Below are 21,082 nucleotides of genomic sequence, written 5' to 3'. Positions count from 1 at the left end.
CCCATTAGTACATCCCCTCCCCCAGCTCAAAGCTTCGGTCTGGCCTCGCCTACACGCACGGCGTTGCTGCCAAACTGCGGCAAGCATCGCCCTAATTCCCCTCCCCCGTCCACCACTCACTGCCTTGAGCAGCGCGCTGGAGCCGCCTCGATGGGCCATGTCACCCTAACCCCTCGTCCTACACCAGAGCACCCTCTCCGCCCCTCTACCATGCACGCCTGCACACCAGCATTGCGCTCTGCGCATGGGCCACATTGTGCTCTGGGCATGGGCCTCCATGGCTGAACCGCCAAGCTTATCGGCTTGCCCCGACCCTATCCGTCAGGCTGAGCCACACCACAAGCTCACCCTGGGGCTATAAATAGCCCCTCCCCCTAGGCTCATAACCCCGCACCACCCTCTCTCCTCTCCACCGCCGGCTTAGGATTTGAGCTCACCAGCTCCACCTGCTGCCATGTCCTTTCCTCAAGGACCGGAGTGGGTTGAAGTCGAGACCGCCGTGAGCTTGTAGCCTCCTCCCTTAGCGCCGCAGCGAGCCCTTGTGGCCACTCCGCACTCGCCCATCGATGCCACCCAACTCTATCACCGTCGCTCATCGCCATTCCCTCCCTATAGGTGTTTTAGACCGGCAACCCACCTAGGGGGTACCCTAGGTGGTCTTTTGTGCGATGGGTGTCATCGAGAATCAAGGAGTTAATGGTGATGCAAGGAACACGATTTAGACAGGTTCGGGCCGCTAGATCGTGTAACACCCTACGTCCTGTGTGTTGATTGACTTCTTTAGAGCTATCCTCACGTATTACAAACTTCAGTTGGTTCACTTGAACCCCAATGGTGTGATGAGGCTACTTCCGCTGAGGTAGTCGCTATTGCCAAGGATGCTGTGGCTAGCGTAGCGGCTTTTGAAGAGTTGCCGGTGGGGGTGCCGCTTGTAGACTCAGGAGCAACCCCTGAGCCTGCAGCCCCGGCACCATCATCTATCGAGTTGCCAGTCCTTGAACAGGCTGTCGTTGGTGCATCTTCTGTGGTGACAGACGTCGCGAAGTCACCGGTGATTGCTGCTGGCGCCTTGTTGTCCGATGTTATCGCCAATGGTGAGTTTTTCTGACTATTTTTGGTAGTTCGAAGGTTTTGTAGTCTTATCCTTGATTGTTTTGTAGGACTTGGCAAAAATATTGTTCCTCCGACTGACCCTGTAGCGCCGAGTACTTGACTGACAGTTGCTAAGAGGAAATGTGTACGATTGCCGCCGCGGTCATCTCGGTGAGTTTTGGATGAGTCTTCCTTTGTATCGTGTTTTTGAGCTTCTGAAGGACGTGTGATGACTTCGTGTTTTGATCTAGGGACGCGGAGAATACTATCCCTGTGGACACAGGAGTGGATTCTGGTCCTTCAACTACACTCTCTGGTCCCTTGGTTGATTTGACGATGGATGACGTGCCTGAGGTTGATAGGAGTCGTCTTGGTGCCACTATCTCTATGCTTCAAGAAGTTATCCGTTCAGCGAAGAGCCCTGTGGTCCCTTCGGGTTCTGGGGGTGTGCCATCTTCAATGCCTGTTGGTGGTACCCTGGCTTTAGTTGTGACTAAAGCGGATGAGGCTGGTGCACCGGGTATGTAGCTGAAGTACAGGTTCCCCTTGTTTTTTGAAGTCGGTGTGTTGTATCTTGTAACGACTTAATGTATGTATTTTTCAGGTGCTGTCTCGAGTGGAGCTCCAGAACCTTAGATTGTTAAAAATACTGAAGGTCCAGTGCTCGAGCTACCGTCAAAGTCAGAGTTTCGGAGAGCTATCCAGAGTTTTCTGGTATGTTATCTTTTTTGACTGACTGTTTTTTGTCGAAAACTTGACGACTTTCTTTTGGTTGCAGGATCTTTATGACAGAGCTCAAAGGAATGCTCGGGCCCTCCAGGAGAGAAATGATTCTGTGCAACGATTGGCGCAATTGGAGCAAGAGTGCAGCCATCTCGCTGAGTCCTTGAAGGTTCATGAGGAGGCTGCGAAGTCTTTTGCCGTAGAGCGAAGGGACCATGAAGTGTTGCAAGAGAAGTTGGAGAATTGCTACAAGTCTTTGAACAAGAAGTATCAAGGTGAGTACTCACGATTTTTGAGTATTTTTGACTATAGTCGAGGTTTTTGAACTGTTCCTTTGTTGCAGAGCTAAAGAGAAAAGAGGCTGTTGCGAGTAGCCAACTTCTTGGTTGGAGGAATGCGCATGACCGAGTAGCGGATGAGGCTGACCATCTCCAAGCATCACTAGCTGAAGCTCAGGCTGCATGTGAGCATCAGAGGGATAGAAAGAATCAGAATGGAGTTATGCTTGCTATGGCCATGGTGGCCTATAGAGATTATGGCCGGACCATAGAAAGACTTCGAGGTGAGCTCCAAGAATTGACTGATGCTGCGCAAGATGTGGTTAATGCCATTGCTCCTCTTGAGGATGATGCTGAGCCCCGTTCAGTAGTCGAGCGGCTGAAGACTGTTGCAGGTAAGGTTGCTAGCCTCTGCAAGGCTGTTTGTAAACAAGTCCTTGCGGTGGTCAAGTCATATTACCTGAGGGCAGATTTGACAGCGGCTGGTGATGGTGTTGCTCGTAACTGTACAGAGGATGCTTTTGCGCAATATCTCGAGGAGGCTGAGCCGATTGCTTCAAAGATGTCCGAGTTTGTATCTTTGGAAGAGCCTTAGGCTTGCGTAGTTTTGTAATTTGCCGAGTATTTTGTTTACTCGAGATAATTTCTAAATTTTGTTTGAAGTCTAATGAATAATCATTTGTCAATCCTTGTCACTTGGGAGCAAGTCTGAGTGCCAGTCGAGTAGTTGTGCAGTTGTCAATTATTGTCGTTGCTATTTTGAAAGTACTCTTTCCTTTTACTCTCCGAGGAAGGTGCACGGGTGTACTGTACTCTTTTGTCTTTTTGTGGCGTGAATGCCTTCATGTGAATGGAGTCAAAGAGCATCTTGCTGACTCATCAGTACTTTGTTGTCACGAGCGAATAGTAACTCCTGAGTGGGTAGTGGTTGTGGCGTTTGGCTATAAATAGACTTGCCGTGGGGGTCGATCAAGGTCAGGCTTGAGTAGCAATGGATTGCTTTCAATTGCTGTTATTTGATTGCAGAGAAACTTCAATGAGTACTCCGGTGCTAGAAGATTCCTCGTAGATTAGAGCCACCTTCCCTCCACAGACTCTAGCGCTCGTAGGGATAGCCGTGATGCTAGAAGAATCCTCGTAGGAGGGTTTGTCGCGTGCCTCATCTTGCAGCTTGTGATCCAGCTAAGTCCGTGCTGGAACTCGCGAGTGATGGGTGATGAGTTCCGTGGTCTTTATCCGGCTCTCTTATTAGAGGTGGAGGTGTGGCATGCAGTGTGGGACGGTTCGCCAAAGCTAGCAAGGGAGCAGTCTTGGTTTTTTCTCCCTTATGCAGTGCTCAGGATTCATCGTTACCGCTGTCGAGATAGCGGCGGTGCAGGAGTTCCTGGTGTTGTTTGGGAGGAGGACCTGGATATGGCTGCGTTTTGCGCAGCTTCCTTGCGTGCGAGCCCTTCCCTTTGTAGTAGTCATTAAGCCTGTGTGGCCTTATGATATTGTAAAAGCCTGAGGCTTAAATGCAGACTACCAGTACGCAATTTGCTTGTAGTCTTTGCTGTGTGGTTATGTTGTATTTTGAGTACCCTTACTCTGTTATGAGTAATCACATGTAACTTCAAAATTTGTTCTGTTTGAACCAATCTTGAGTAAAAAAATTGTTTTGCCCTTTGGAGTTTTGGAACTCGTACTAAGGCTTCGGTGCCTACAGGAACTGGTTTTGACAAAGTCTTGTATCAAGAGTAGAGCATCAATAGTCGGAGTCGGGCTGTAGGCTCCGGGTAGCTAGCAATGAGTTTGTTTGTGAGACTTGGGGCAAAGGCCCGAGTACATTTGTCTACTATGGGTAGTAGTGACAGAGATGTTCTATATTCCAAGAATTTGGTATTTGTTCTCCTGAAAGTTCTTGTAGTCTGTATGATCCGGGTCCTGTGACCTTGGGTACGATGTAGGGACCTTCCCATGGCGAATTGAGTTTGTGCAACCCTGATGTGTCCTGGATTCATTTGAGGATCATGTCGCCTGAGTTAAAGGATCGCTCCTTAATATTGCTGTCGTGGTATCCTCTTAACTTGTCGAGGTATCTAGCTGATTGAATTAGGGCTGGACATCTCATTTCTTCCAGACTATCCAGATCCAAACGTCTTGTTTCTTCTGCCATTCCTTCGTCATATTTCTCAACTGGAGGAGACTGCCACATGACGTCTGCGGGTAGGATAGCTTCTGAGCTATATACAAGAAAATAAGGGCAGAACCTGGTAGACTTGCATGGTTGGGTTCGTAGTCCCCACAGAATATTAGGTAGCTCTTTGAGCCCTTTGCCTCCTTTTGTGTTTCCAATATCGTGTAACCTTTTCTTGAGTGCTTCGAGTATCATGCCGTTGGCACGCTCGACTTGTCCATTGGCCCGTGGGTGAGCAACTGAGACATATCGGATGTCAATTCCACTATTCTCGCAATATTCCTAGAAATCATGGTTGTTGAAGTTGGATCCCAGATCAGTGATTATTCTGTTCGGAAAATCGTAACGGTGTACGATTTCATCTCAGAAGTCGAGGACTCGGTCTGCCTTGGGGCAAGTGACTGGTTTGACCTCGATCCATTTGGTGAATATGTCGATGGCCATGAGTACTCGGTTGAATCCTCCTAGCGCAGTTGGTAGTGATCCTATCATGTCTAACCCCCAGCAAGTGAAAGGCCATGTTGGAGGGATTGCGTTTAGTTTGTAGGTGGGGACATGTTGCTGTTTAGTGAAGAATTGATAGCCTTGGCATTTTCGGATCAATTGTTTTGCATCGGCCAATGCCATGGGCTAGTAGAAACCTGCTCGGAAACCTTTGCCTACGATTGTTCGTGAAGATGCGTGGTTGCCACAGATTCCTTTGTGGATTTCTTCCAAGATTTCTTGGCCATCTTCTCAGGTGACACATTTCATGAGTACCCCTGATGATGCCCTTTTTCTGTAGAGCTTGTCTCCAACTAGAACATAGTTTTCTCCTCATCTGCAGATTTGCTCGGCTTGATTTTTGTCAGATGGTAGCTTGTAGTTTTTGATGTAATCGATGAAGGGTGACCTCCAGTCAACCTCTATCATCATGATTTCCTGATTAGTTTCTGTAATCTTGACCACTGGTGGTGTGATTTGTTCTGGTATGGACGGTTTATGGAGTTCGTGTACAAAAGTTCCTGTTGGAACTTCTGCACGAGTTGAGCCTATTTTTGATAATACGTCCGCGGCTACGTTGTTATCGCGGACAACATGATGAAATTCCAAGCCTGAGAACTTGTTTTCTAGTTTACAGACTTCTTTGCAATAGGCGTCCATGTTTTCCTTGTTTCGATCCCATTCATCATTGACTTGGTTAATAACTACTAGTGAGTCGCCGTATACTAGTAGTCGCTTGATTCTGAGGGAGATCACGAAACGAAGGCCGTGTAGCAGTGCTTCGTACTCAACTTTGTTGTTTGAGACTTCCCAAAAGATCTAAAGTACGTATTTGAGTTGGTCATCTTTTGGAGAAATTAAGAGTACTCCTGCGCCGGCTCCTTCAAGCTTTAGGGAGCCGTCGAAGTACATAACCCAGTGTTTTGGCCTCTCGACTGGTGTTGGTACTTGGTTTCTGTCCATTCAGCCATGAAGTCGACCAAAGCCTGAGATTTAATAGCTGTCTTAGGTTTAAAGTCTAAAGATAGAGCTCCGAGCTCTACTAGCCATTTGGAAATTCTACCCGTGGCATCTCTGTTGTGGAGGATTTCGCCGAGCGGGTTGTCGGTGATGACTGAAATGCTGTGTTCTTGAAAATAATGTCGCAGCTTCCATGAAGTGAGCAGAATTGCGTAGAGCAGCTTTTGTATTGGTGGGTACTGGGTTTTGGAGTCCGAGAGTACTTCGCTGATGAAGTACATGGGTCTCTGGACTTTATAAACGTGGCCTGGTTTAGATCGTTCGACTACTATTGCGGTGCTGATGACGTGAGTAGTAGCCTCTATGTATAGGAGTGAGTCCTCATTTGGGGATGGAGCGGTGAGGATTGGTGGTTTTGATAGAAAGTCTTTGAGTTTGGTCAATGCTTTTTCTGCCTATTCTGTCCATTTAAACTTGTCATTTGAGAAGCTTGAAGAAGCTTAGTCCTCGTTCTCCAAGTCTCGAGATGAATCGATTAAGGGCTGCCATGCAGCCCGTGAGTTTCTATACATCTTTGATGCTAGCTGGTGCATGCATATTTGTGATGGTAGATATTTTATCTAGGTTGGCCTCAATGCCGCGATGGCTAATGATGAACCCGAGTAGTTTGCCGGAAGGTACACCAAAAATGCATTTCGTAGGGTTAAGTTTCCAGCGAAAAGCGCGTAGGCTTGAGAAGGTTTCCTCCAAATCAACGATTAGGTCCTCCTGGTTTCTTATTTTGACGACTACGTCGTCCATGTAAGCTTCTATGTTGCGATACAATTGTTTTCCAAAGCACATCTGTATAGCGAGTTGGTAAGTCGTGCCCGCGTTTTTTAATCCAAATGACATTGTGTTGTAGCAAAAAGCCCCAAATGGAGTGATGAAGGCTGTTTTAGCTTGATCTTCTTCTTTGACGCTTATCTGATGGTAACCTGAGTAACAGTCGAGAAAGCATAGTAAATCGCACCCAGTAGTAGAGTCGACTACCTAGTCGATCCTGGGTAGTCCAAAAGGGTCCTTTGGACAGTGTTTGTTGAGATCCATGTAATCGACGCACATTCTCCATTCATTGTTTTTCTTGCGAACGAGTACAGGATTGGCTAGCCAATCAGAGTGGAAAACTTCTTTGATGAACCCTGCCGCGGGTAGTTTGGCTAGCTCTTTTTTGATTGCATCTCGTTTGTCTTGGGCTAACCTCCAGAGGCGCTGTCGTTTTGGGGTAGCTTTAGGATCAACATTTAGGGAATGCTTGATCAGTTCCTTGGGCACACCAGGCATGTCAGCTGGCTTCCAGGCAAATATATCGTGGTTAGCCCGAAGGAAACTGATGAGCGTGGTTTCCTATTTAGGATTTAGTCCTGTCCCAATCAGAGTTGTGTTAGAAGAGTCGCCGGTCTGGAGATCGACTGTTTTGAAGTCTTTCTCACTTGTTGGCTTCACTTTTGCTGGCCCCGACATGTTTTCTGGGATTTCAAGTTCTGTTGGGTGAAGTTTCTTTGAAGTTGAAAAAACTTGTTGCATATGGCTGGGTGCTTGAGAGGTTGCTGCAATCTCCACGGCTTCGGTGTCGCATTCATAGGATCGCCTTAGGTCTCCTCGTAGCGTTAGTTCTCCCTTAGGCCCTAGCATTTTGAGTACCAAGTAGACGTAATGTGGTATAGCCATAAACTTAGCTAGAGCTGGTCTCCCGAGTATGGCGTGGTAAGAGGTCTCGAAGTCAAAAACTTCAAATCTGATGTACTCGGTTCGGTAATGTTCCTTAGTGCCAAAAGTAACTGGTAGGATGACTTGTCCTAGTGGTATGGCAACATTTCCTAGTATAATTCCGTAAAAGGGGGAGTCTGTTGGAGTGAGCATGTCCGTGACGTCAAGACACATTTTTCTTAGCATTTTGGTGAAAATGATGTTGAGTCCACTTCCGCCATCGATGAGTACTTTTGTCAGTTTTGGGCCTGCAACGACAGGACCAAGTACTAGGGGAAATCGGCCTGGTTCTGAAAAGTTTGTCCATTGGTCCCTTCTGCTGAAGGTTATGGGTACCTCAGACCATTTTAGCGGTGTTGGATCTGTTGGTTCGATTGCCATGATTTTCCTGAGTACCAATTTACTAGATCACTTGGATGCGGTACCCGGGATTCCCCCAAAAATGACGTTGACTATTTTGGAGGCGGTCTGGAAGTCTCCCTCTCCTTCTTCATCTTTATGGACTTTGTTTTTGCCCTTATCTTTTTTCGGTTATACTCCTCGAGAGGTGGTGGTGCGGGTAAATCTTGCATTACTCGACGCATGCTATAGCAGTCTATTGCTGAATGTTTGCTATTTGGGTGCCATGGGCACTATTTTTTAAGTAATTCGGTGCAGCTTGGTCCATCATCATGTTTGCGGGATCCTTTCTTTCCTGAGTTGGCCATGGAAGCAATGGTGTTGTCGGGTTTCCGTTTGCAATTTTGGTTGCTCGAAAATTTGTTTCGAGTATCATTGTATCGGTTCCGATCCTGTTCATGGATGTTATTGTCGCGCCTGTGGTTGCGATTGGAGCCGAATCGTTCACACTCTTTGTCTTCTTCATCTGCCCATTGTTGCACCATGAGTTTAAGGTCCTTGACAGTGACTGGTCGTCGTCTGCCGAAATCTTGGTATGTTTTACGATCATAGAGGCCATTTTGGAAGCACTCGATGACGTCTGTCTCTGAAATGTCGACTATAGTGGCCTTCTTTTCGAGGAATCGCCGTAGGTAGTCGCGCAGTGTTTCGCCTTCTTTTTGTTTTACTTGACTTAGGTCGATCTTGTTGCCCAGTCTGGTCATGGAGCCTGCGTAGTTGTTGATGAAAGCCTTTGTCAAATCCTCCCAAGAGTCAATTGTTCTAGGCTTGAGTGATTCAAGCCATGTTAGAGGCGCGGGTTCCATGCATATGGGAAAATGGATGACTTTGGTGTCATTATTGCCTCCGGCTGCTTGGACTGCCAATGAGTAGCATCGGAGCCATTGAATTGGGTCTTGCTTGCCATCATACTTGGTGATTCCTGTTGGCTTGAATTTTTTGGGTAGTCTTGTCCTCATTACCTGAGTTGTGAAGGTGGGAAAGTGGTTGTAGTTGTTGACTTCTCGTTCGCGGCGACTATTGATTATTTCCCGTAGATCGTTGAAATTTGATACTTCGTGATTTTTCCTGATATGGTGAGGACTTTTTGCAGAATTGGTGCAGCTGGCTAGTGGCCTCTCCAACATCCTTATGTCATACTGGAGCTTCATGTTTGCTCTGCCCTTGGCTAAGTTGCCTTGCTTGGTTGATTACCTCGTTGTTTCTCTAGGTTTTGTGAGGGCCATTGTCGACTCAGCACCCCTACTGCCCTCTTGATGAGCTGATTTGCGGGGGACAGATGGGATTGGTGATTCTTTATCGAGTAGTTTGTATGCTTGTTCTGCGAGTTGCGCAATTAGTCCATTGCCTCGCTGTGCAAGTTGAGCTGTAATTTCATTGTCTCTATTTTGAGGTATAAGAGTTGATATGAGGTTGATTGAGGCAATTGTTGCGAGTGGAGTGTTGTGTTCTTAAGCTTGTACTGCATTGAATGCTCTTTCAAGGTTTGTGATGGGAATGTTTGTGGCTAGCAATTGTCGGCGGTCAGCCCGAGTAATGTTTCGTATCCTTCTTTGGTTTCTTTGATCGGAAGTTTCATCTTGTGGAGTGTTAGCCGATGACTCATCCTCTGAAATGTTGTTGAGCTACGCTATCCGTCGAGGGGTTCTCTGTTGGCTAGTACCCACATTGTTATTTTGAGTGAGGATAAAGACTTCTCTGTCTGGGTAGTAGCTTCCAGAGCTTGATGTTGCGATTTTTGTAGAGCTCTCCTCGCAGCTTGAAGTGAGCGGGACGCCTTCTTGGTACGGAAGGTTGTCTATGTGAGTGACAAGGCGTGACTTGTAGTCGCGGGTAAGGAGAGATGGCCTCATTATTCCTGGCCAGTGAACGAATCTGCCTTGTGATGTTGAAATTATTACCCAGGCCTTGGGCTGGCCCTGATAACAGGATTTCTTGGACGTAGTCCGAGTTGAAGTCACAGTCCTTGTCTTCTCCGTGTTCGAGTTGAGTTTGAGTGAGGAGACTTTGGTAGACTTCGTTTTGTATTGCAGAGTCCGTATGGGAATGGTTTTAGAGTCGAAGTCGACTTGTGAAGTGACTGGGGCTCCAGCTTGTGTCGACTAGTCCAAACTGGGGTCGAGTCCGAAGCGTAGTCGAACTCAATGTCGCTAACTTTGAAAATTTGGCTTTTCTTGATAAAATCCCCTATTTTTGGCTGAGGAAAACTTTTGTCAAGGGGTTTCTTCTCCTGGATGCTGATGACCTGATGCTGAAATGATCCAGCGCCATCAGCGATGCAGAGCCAGGATCCGAAAACAAAGGTTGTGCCTGCCTCGAATGTGAAAGCAGGCTTGATAATGACAGGTGGCATTGAACTCGCGCAGAGAAACTCGGCGACTCCCCTACCTGGCGCGCTAGCTGTTGGTGTTTTAGACCAGCAACCCGCCTAGGGGGTACCTTAGGTGGTCTTTTGTGCAGTGGGTGTCGTCGAGAATCAAGGAGTTAATGGTGACGCAAGGAACACGATTTAGATAGGTTTGGGCCGCTAGATCGTGTAACACCCTACGTCCTGTGTGTTGATTATATTGAACTCAGGTGAGTTGAGAGAGTTGTTTTTGAGGGGGTCCCTGCCCGCCCTTATATAATCGGGGGAGCAGGGTTACAAGCTAGAATCCTAGTCTGGTACGGTTACAGAGTTCTACTCGGTGTAGATAGAGTAGTTTCCATATGCATACCTAACTAGTCTTCGGGAGTCTGAGTGGGATACGCTTCTTTGCTGCGTAGCCCCCGAGTCCTGATTTTGTTCGAGTACGCCCCTTAGCGGGCCGCACAGGGCCTACTCGTGGGCCTGGGATGCATGCCCGACACTCCCGACCGCTGCGTTGCCCAAGGAGATGTCACATGTAGTCTCGTCATGCTTGCCGTACCCTCTCTCGACCCCCTTGCCTCCACCAACCCCCTCTCCACAGCAAGCCACCATACAGCCCAACACCGGCAAGCTGCCGGTGCCGCTCCGACCACCTCTTGGCCAACCTAACCACCCAGACGGGTGCGTCATGCACTCCCAACCACCCCCATATACTTATCATAGCCCCAAAACTCTCCCGACTCACATCCCCCTCCTAACCGCGCCTTCGCCGCTACTCTGGCGAGCTTCTCCGGCTGCCACCATCCCCTCCTGGCTCCCAGGCCTACCTCCACTAACTCGCCATCGGCTCCTCTCCCTCCACGGCCACCCCTTGCCTCCGCTCGAAGCTAGAGCTAGCCGGCGTGGGGAGCTCCAGCAAGCTCCCTTGCTCTACTGCCACACCCTAGTGCCCAAACCGGGTGGCGCTCTTGCATGGCGATCACATGGCGGCCGCGCCAGCCCCGACCCTACTCACCAGCCTCACACACCCACCACACCACCGCTCTATCGGCACCTCGTTAGCCACCCCCTCCTCCATAAACCCAGTCCACATGGACCATAGACCCATGCACCACCCTGGCCCACACCTCCACGCCTACGGCTCACAGCACAGTAGCCACCAGCACACCCCCACTAACCACGCTGACCCGGCCCACCCTCAACCAGAATAAAAATGCTAGGTACACCTAGCAAAACGTACACACAAGGTTAAATCATCCAATTCTTTTATCCAAAAATCACACCGGAATCCCTAAAAATACTAGATAAACTTATAAACATAATAGAGCCATCCAAACTATTTTTGCACATCTCTAAGGTCTAAAACTAAATAAAACCATTTTTAGCCAATAGAAAAGCCCCATAACTATACCCCAAATTTCACCTTTTGCATTTCTTAGCTCCAAAAATATACAATAACTTCCTAAAAATACTAATATATCTTCTAGGACATTCATGAGTTCACATGCCAGGACTCATGCCATAAACCCCCAAAACTTTGGAGCCACGTAATAAACCTATAGAAATCTTATTGTCTTTATAATAGAAATTATGCCTAATTCCCAAATAATTTCTAAAAGCTTAAGAAATCCTTAAGAACATACCCAAACCCATGAAGAAACCCACATGAAGTGTAGGGAATCACAAGAAACTAGAAAGATTGTCTTAGTCCTATCCCATAGCCAACCCCCTTCCAAACCCTTCTTAAAACCCTTGTGTTGAGCTTTGGATTACTTTGAATGGTGATTGATTGCATGATTATTCTTCTATTTAATAGTAAGTTAAGCCCTCTCCGGAAGATCGCGTTCCACCTCAATGTTAGACATCCATATAAGGATTCGGGTTCTCCTGTCGACAAGTCTTAACACCAACCCCTTGATCATGCTTTAATTCCATAATTTATAATACTAAAATTAACCAAGATAATAATATGGTATTGCATATTTCATAAGCCTCTTAAAATATAAGTTTAAGCATATTCCTAAAAGCAAGCTCTCATTCCTCCTTGTTTAAACCCTAGGAATGGCCTTGTGTTCAAGGCCTAATAGATCATATATATATTTTCTGTTGTCAACTTAATCCTTTAGGTGTGAGTTGTGGCAAAGGAAATGCACTGTAAAATTTGACTAGATCATCTAAGGAGGACGCGAGGTAAGTTGGGTAGCCCGCGAGGGACTCCTATCGAACGTTAGCTCGGTCATTTAAGGACTGGTTTATTGAGCAAGTCTTTCTAGTGCATATGTGCAACCATGTGAGCCAAAAAGTTACAGCCTTCGCGAGTGCCTATTTATGTGAGGACTTGTTTCACACCCCACTACAGAATCTAGTAAATCATCCCAAGGGGCCACGGTGGGCAACGATGGATTGGAGCAGGACCTTCGCATAGTCCTAGGTCCGACCGAACACGGGTCATTGGTTGAGGTCGGGAATTGTCCCTGAGTGGACGTTGAATGGCCCCTGCTTAGGCCCTAGTGTTGTCTGTGGATGGAGCTAGAGGATGTCGTCCAGAGATGGACGCTGGTGGGTATAGGTCTCATAGGGTAGTACTGCCAAAGGCTGGGTATAGGTCTCATAGGATAGTATCGCCAAAGGCCTTGGTATGAGCTATATGATCGTATGGTTAAAGTGTATGAGCTCAGCAGAGTTAATTAATCTATTCGAATATATGAGATTCTCGATCAAGAACTGACATGGTCAAAACTCTCTTTGATTAGTCACACCCTTTTGTATAAATGTAGAGAACTGGGTGCAGATGCCCGTACTTCTGAGATAAGCAGGATCCTGATGATCACTACCATTAAAAATGGGGAACTAGTAGGGGAGGCTTGTTTCCCCCTTCAGGACCACAACAACATTATTATATTGACAACTTCCCCTTTAAAGCTCAAATGTTGTTACACTTTGCATATAAATAATCTTCTGCATACAATTCTAGCCCTTCCTTCATCTATGTCATTAACTGTTGTATGTTAAGAGACTTGCTAAGTACTTTTGAAAGTACTCAATCTTGCTTGTTTTGCCAGGTTACCTAGGGAGCCAGTTTTCATCCTTCTATTGCGTCTTGATTGCTGCCTTAAAGGTGATGATACACCGGCATACTTCCTTCTATTTTCTCTTCTTCTACTTTGATGATCATCCCGCTAAACGCTGGTGCCGGAGTTTAGTCTAGGAAATGGTACTATATTGCTTAAGTGTGGATGTCCGAGGGGCAGACCCCACAACCTTGCACTGATTGACCTCCTCCCCCTGCGTAGACAACACCGGTGACAACAACTTCGACCATCCTCGTGCGGGTCACTGATGCTGGCTGTAGGCATAGATGGGGCTGGAGCTGTGCGAGGCAGACGGGAGCGGAACAGGGTTGTGAGAGGAGGGAGGAGGTCCGGTCTAGCGATGCACCGGTGGCAGTGGTAGGGGTGGATGTGGACGATGCGATATATCATCACATCGAAGGAGAGGAGCTAGGGAGGGAGTGAAGGACGGAGGTGGTGGTACCGGTGCGGTTTGGAGACGCAGAATTACGCGTGTGCAGTGGTGCCACTTGTCGGTGCTTGGGTACTGGATGCGCCAGTGTGGTGTGGGAACGGGGCAAAACATGAAACACGGTGGAAAGTGCGTGGGGTGGTGAAACGAGGAAGAATTGTAATTTTTTTGAAGTACTAGAGATTAAGGAGTAGTGGCGTAAGGCAGACAGCCGACATGAAATTTGACTTAGTAAAGCCTGCAACGATTTCAAAATGCTTACTCTGTTCCTTTGCTTGATCCTATGCGCCTGCAGCTAAAACGAGGTCCATTTAATTAATCAGGGTAGATGAAGTACTTTCTCTCTATATATAAAATGTAGGAATTTGACCCGTTCCATTTCATAAGACTAATCCCAATGGGGGATTTATTGATGTTTCCAACATAGCACATAAGCAAAAAAAACATGAAATGGTGTTTGAAACTACATCTCACCAATGAAAAATTTTATGGTGTGGTTTCATAGGCTCCCAATAGCATTTAATTTCATGACTAATACTCCCTCCATTCTCTTTTGATAGTCCTATTTCACCTTGGCGCAATGATCAATAAAAAATAATCCTACTTATTATCCATTTAAACATGCTATTAGCTATTCCTCGTAAACAAGCGATTCATTAAGGTTCAGACTTCTTGATACCCATGTAGCCAATCTTGTGTGGAAGAATAAAGGGTCACGCGTCAAGCCCAAGGCAACCATTAAGAGGATGGATAGTTGGATTGAAATAAGGCTATTGAAAAAGAATCTTCTAGATTTAGAAATAATCCTATCAAAAGAGAATGGAGGGAGTATAATAGAGAGTTGCTATCTTGAGGTTTTATCTAGATGAAACTAGCTAGTGTCATCTCTCTTCTTAAATTTGATTCCATGTCATCAAGAAATCATACGTGGCATGCTAATTACTGAGACCAACCGTTCATTTTGTAACCATCGGTGCACTTTAACTGTTGGTCATTTATAGTTTTCCCGATGGCCCGTTGGCCATTGTACTCGCCTTGTTGATTAAAGTTGGGTTTCTAGTAGATCCATCTGCAAGTTGTAGAAACTTGATTGTTTGCATGGGATAACCTTTGAAACAGTATATGACCCTGTCAAGCTCAAATAAACCTTTGATGCGCATATCACATCAATTTTGTACTTGGACCACTGTCACTAGCTACTCAATACTGCCGGTGCTTCATGCTTTAAGCTGTACAATTGATATGCCACGTGATAAATAAATAATGTACGGTACAATAATCAGAGTACCGTTAAACTCTTTACGTCAGCGGTTCATCCTCCTATCACATCAGCATCTTGCATGGAATGCGGAGAGATTCTGACCTGTCCCTCGGGATACTTAATTAATATCTAAATACCCGGACCTAAGATTAGGAAGGACTGCAAGTTTGTGGAAGTAACTTACCAAAATATTTTACTCGCACCAAGTTTGTGCTACTCTATTCTTTTTACGTTGTTCATTATAAATATTGAGATACTGGAAAAATTCATAGAATTCAAACGAAAAAGCATGTAGTAAGTTACTCTCTAGTAGGATTACTTCCTGGCCTATTCTACTTCTTCTTTTTTGAGGAAAGGCATTTTTATACTTCACTAAGAAGCTTCACTACACCTACACTCATTGTTCAGTATATAAGTTTAAACCCTCAGTACAAAACATATTTTTTTTACCTGCAGTACCACCGTATGTATGCTTCTAAAAATGTATTGTTCTCTTCTAAATTACTTTCAGTATCGAAGCACTAATTATCCTAAGACGCAAGAAGTAAATTTTGTTAAATTTTTAATAGAATCCTTGCCCAGCATTAGGTTACCAAATCAAGAGTTCTACGTTTACATGTTACGGCATGGTGACAGGAAGTCAAATTTGAACATGGAAGGGGAGTTTTTTTTCTCCTTTCTTTCATAGAAGAATCTAATTAAAAGGGTGCAACTAGTAAGGGTACAAGTCAGTATTCTGATCTCATAACTATGCACCTATATATCTGAACTCCCTAATATATTTTTGTATATATCTGAACTCCCTAGTTGCATTTGGAGGCTATAAATGGCACCTAGTAGCAACGAATGAGGCAGCCACACATAGAGCCCCAGCGCACTTGTAGTTGAAAAGCTTTCGGATCTCAGTAGATCCTCCACATCCTGTCTCCTCTCCAACACCAAAAAATACTATGGCTTTCAGGAGTGCCACTACTCTTAGGGGAGCCACCGTTGCTGCCATATTCATCGTCGTGGTCCTTATGTCTTCGATGGGGAAGCCGGCAGCAGCAGGGACATCTTGCATCCAGCGCCGTTGCATCTCAGAGTGCCCTTCCAAGTGCCAAGCGAAAGCTGATAGCCGCTGCGATGGATTGAAGCATGGCGGCTCTCGTCATTGCACCTTCAACTGCTTGATAGGTTGCAAAAGTTCATGCGAGTCCGCGTGTAATGGCGGCAGCCCTACGTGCCCTTCTGGAGGGGCAGAGGCATGCGACCCCACCTGCACAACTACATGCGGCCAGAACTGCTACGACCAGGAGCAACCTGAGTACCGTCCTTGCCTCTCAGCAGTCTTCCAGGGGTGCAAGAACGAGTGCGAAGCAGCCTGCAAGGGTGGAAACTAAATTAAGGGCTGAACTATAATGCCCTAATGGATGGGCTTGTGCCCAAGTCTCTAGTAGTAATTGATGTGCTTTTAGTTAAAATCTACCTTCGGTACTGCATTTGGTAGGAGTCATCAAGATCATGTTTAGTTTTCGCCGTCTTTGCATATTGGGTTCACTTGTTACCAAGTAAGAGTTACGCGTGCCATAGGTCATGTGGCCATGTTGTCACTTGTAAGCTTGCATTTTTTTTTCTTTTACATCAAAATAAACAAGAAAAAATGACGCACCGACGGTTGGTTGGCGTCACCAAACACTGATCCTATCATAGTTTGTGTGTATAAAGTGTCGGTGATTTAATATCGGTGCTGGAGCTAGTCAAAAGTCGGCACAGAAGGCCTTGTTATTCTCGCGTTTGCGACTTTACCGGTCAGTGGGCTTTAATTAGAGACGTACTACCTCCGTTCTCCGTTATTTGACGCTGGATAGTGTTGGGGGATGTTAGTCCACCTAACAGAGAAGAAAGGGAGGGAGGAGGGTAGGAGGGTAAGAATACGAGAAACAAAGCCAAAAAAATGGAAGAACAAAGTGAGAAGAGCTCAATTAAGTACCCTTCTCATGACCTTTGTGTCCTTTACATTAGAGCAAGCCCCTAATGGGTACACCATTTACAAATAGACTCTTAGGCCTTAACATAAGGTCCATTTTCTTCGTGGGCTAGGCCATTCCTCCAACAGTAACCCTCAACTACTTTGATTTGGTCAGCACAACAGAGCAAAGTAGGTGAATAACTATGAAGTGGCCTAGACCCATCCATAGCTTGGGCCCTAAGGAAAAACCTCATGACCATCCGCTCGTACGCCTCGCTATAAACTCAATCCTGAAAACCCAATAGGAAAAAATATAATGGAGAAAAGAGCACGTACGCCTAGCGGATCTACACATACATCATGATAATAGTCTAGCTAGTGGTTGTCTTTGGTTTTGATGATGCTTCGTTGTTGTTGAGAAAGTCTTCATTTCTGAAACTTCGTTTCTTCCCTCTTCGGCTTTGCCTTTGGAGCCTTCATACTCAAGCGCTCACATCTTTGGAGTCGGTTGCACCTCATCATAACCCGGTGTAGTCGAAGTAGACAAAGTAGACCGTTCATCTTCACTGCGAGCGAGGTAGCGGGCTCATGTTCAATGTAGTCTGCGGAGTCGAAGTAGAGGAAGTAGAAACATAGCCGTCTTAGTCCTAACAACGAGCCTCTCAAGCCGAACACCATCGACGACGAGGATGAAGGCAGAGTCGATGATGATGAGGTAGTCGACGGAGACGAGCTGGTCGACAAGCCCCTCGAGCCGAACACCGTTGACGACAAGGATGAAGGCGATGAGGTAGTTGACGGAGATGAAGTGGTCGACAAGCCCCTTGAGCTGAACACTATAGACGATGTGGATGAAGCCAAGGTCGATGAAAACGATATGGCCGATGAAGATGAGGTGGCTGATGAGCCCCCTCGTGCTGAACACTGTTGACGACAATGAGCCCCTCATCTTCGGTCACAAGCAGCAGGAAAGACCTCATCCTTCGGGGTGACACCGTTCATCCCGATACCACCGTAGCCCCTCTTGGCCGGTGTTCGTGATGAAGGTCATGAACACCGGGCAAGATCTCATTTTTAAATATATTATACCTTAAGAACTCTTTTTTTTAAAACAACGTACAGATGCAAAACACCCATATACTATGCATCCATACCCAACTGATATGAACATTTGTGACCTGCAGTAGCCTACGTAGATTTATTGGGGCTTCATTGAGGATCAACTCTAACTCAGCAGATCGATACAGCTATTTGCTTCTTTATACACACCTGCAAGAACAATAATGCAGGTACATATAGAGTATATATAGTTGAGGTGGGGCCTCAAACTTTCTGGGGCCTGGGACAGCCGCCCCGCCCACCCTGCACCAGGGCCGGCGCCGTGCTATTGCGGCCCCTACATTAACAACATGGCAGTGTGGAGCCGGAGACCGCCCGTGCTGGAGCTCGCGGCCTGTCGAAGAGGTCGGCGAGCCGTGCAGCTGAGCTAGAACGTGCTATCGATTCGGGGCCAAATCCAGCGACTTGGTTCAGCCGTGGATGCTGAGGGAGGTGAGCTGAATCACTCAACTGGGCCACCGACACCTTATGCAGCCGGCATAAGCCGGAAATGAGAATGAAATGCACTTCCCGCAATGCAGGCTGTACTCCCCCTTTTGCATAGTCCACGCGTGACTAAGGGTCCCTTCGGTTCAGATATCAAAGTGTTGTTGCTTCCAAAAAAAGCTAGAAGCGAAACAAGGGGGTATCCCGTCTCCTTGACTTCAAGAGAAAGCTGCTTTGGTGTAGTTTATTTTCCACAGGTATCCTCATGCTTTTTACAGCTTCCAGGGGTAGTTTTTCATCTAAATTACCCACCTACCACTTGTTATGAGATACTGATTCGTTCTTTTTCCTCGAATTGATCCTGCCTTCCTCCTGCCCCCCTCCCTCCACTCTCCTCTTGGTCCTCCCTTTCCTACCCCGATAGGAACAGGTGTGCCACGGCTAGGGTTCCCACCTCGTTGGTGGCGCCCCGCTGTCCTACTCCGACGGGCCTTGAAATGAGCTCCGGTGGCGCTCTTCCATCTCTGATGGACCTCCTCTCTCCCTCTGTCTTCTGGACGGCGTGGTGGCGGGCAACCGAGCAGGACCGGTAGGAGAACAGCTGCACATCCGCCCCCTCCTCTTGCTCCCCCTCGGCTCCGGCTACCCGCAGCTCGTGCTCCCTTTTTCTCCGGCAAGTTGCAGTTGCTTCTTCCCCGCCTCCCCTGCTCGATTGGTTCTCGATTGGTTCGTGGTGCCCCAGATCAGCAGGTACCTCTCCCTCCTCTTCCTTCCTGCTGATTCCAGATTGGTACTATTGGTTGAGTGTCTCCAATGTTGGTTTATAATTTTGCAGCAACCATGGTTATGGATTGGTATGATTGCTTGAACTTACTAGGCTGCAGCAACCATGGTTATGTTTGGTAGGATTGGTAGGATTGTCAGCAACAATGTTTGTATATCAACTTGGCTAGGCTGCTAGTACTTGTGTGTGTGCTGTTTTTATAGGTTCTGTATGTGCAGTAGCATCCAATCAGATTGGTACACAGCAGATTAGCATGCTTGATTAGTAAAAAAGTGAATGATAAATTACTTGTTGCATGATTGGTACTGAATTGAATGAAAACTTTTTTTTGCTTGATTGAAGAATGGCTGATAAAGCCAATTGGTGTGATGCCAATGTGAATCATCTCATTGATATCTGCAAAGGAGAGATAGAAGCTGGGAATAGGCCATTGGGGATTTTCACTCGGACTGGTTGGAAAATTCTATCATCCAAGTATGAAGAAAAAACCAGTCTTCAGCAAACAAAGAAACAATTGAAGAACAAGTTGGATAATACAAAAAAGGAATATACTTAGTTTATGGAGTTCAAGAATTGTGCTACTGGGCTTGGATGGAATGAGACAAAGTAAACTATTGAATACTATAAGGAATGGTGGGTTGAACACCTTGCTGTAAGAACTTTACTGTAATTATTTATTTTTTATTTTTCATGCTTATTTGCAGATAACTTGCTAACTTTTACATTTCATTTCAGAGATGCAACAATCCAGACAAAGGTATCAAATGCAACCATGTGAGGTTCAGAAAACAAGGACCTAAGCACCTTGATGATTTGCATATATTGTTTGATAAGACACATGTCAGCAGGGCTAGTGCATCATGTCCTGATTATATTTCCTCCAATGAGTCAAGTGATGAGGATGTGGCAGACATAAAAAAAATCCAAATAATGATGATGTTAAGTTGGATGCTTTGAAGAAAACAAAATCTAGAAAAAGTAAATGCAAGGACAGCTCTACTGCTATTGAAGAGAAGGATGAGAAGAGCTCATTCTTTCGACTGTTACAAGAACACATGTTTGAAGATAGGTACAGTAGCGGAGAAGATCTCCACAAGTGTTGAAGCATCATCAGCTCCTCCAACCAACCAAGTCCCTAGGATTAAAGAGGCAATGCATATGGTGAAAGATTGTGGGGTGGAAGAAAAAACTGCTCTAATGCACACAGTCACCTTCCTGGTTGTCAAGCCTGAATTTAGGGAGATCTTTAGCTCACTTGAAACAAATGAAGGAAGGTTCAATCTGCTTGAAAGGGAGCATGAGAAGGAGTTGATGAGGTGCCTGTAGAACTTTTCATTCATTTATTTCTAGTGTGGTCTTGTCAGAACCATTTATTTGCTCCTATTATGTAAGAACCATTTCAAATAATGTTGCCTGTACATTAAAAGATTATTTGCTTGTGTTATCTGAGAACCATTCATTGCTGTCCATATTGTATTGTCTCATTGCTGTCCATATTTTTTTTGTCATTGCCATATTTTGTTGTCTTGTTGTCCAATTTTTGTTGTCTCATTGTTGTCCATATTTTGTAGTCATTGTTGTCCAATTTTTGTTGTCACATTGATGTCCATATTTTAATTCTGATTGTTGTCCATATCTTGTGTAGATGGATGCCAACATGGAAGATTTGGCCAAAAAGGACTACTACTTCTAGCTGAACTTTCCCAGCAGGCTGCCACTATTGGTCAAATGGGGGACCAGTATACTAATTGGTATTTGCACAAAAGAGAGTATAGGGAAACACCAGAAACTGGACTTCAATGGGTTATG

The 21,082-nt window shown here is 46.0% G+C and overlaps 1 pseudogene; it reads left to right on the top strand.

Moving 5' to 3' along the window:
* The first annotated feature begins 19,616 nt into the window (after positions 1 to 19,616).
* On the top strand, positions 19,617 to 20,712 carry LOC140220213 (uncharacterized; annotated as a pseudogene).
* Positions 20,713 to 21,082: the final 370 nt, after the last annotated feature.

The sequence above is a fragment of the Setaria viridis genome, chromosome 8 (genome assembly GCF_005286985.2).
Source record: "Setaria viridis chromosome 8, Setaria_viridis_v4.0, whole genome shotgun sequence".
In the NCBI taxonomy this organism is placed as follows: Eukaryota; Viridiplantae; Streptophyta; class Magnoliopsida; order Poales; family Poaceae; genus Setaria; species Setaria viridis.
The sequence above is the reverse complement of the archived record's forward strand: the minus strand, read 5'-3'. Positions and strand labels throughout refer to the sequence as shown.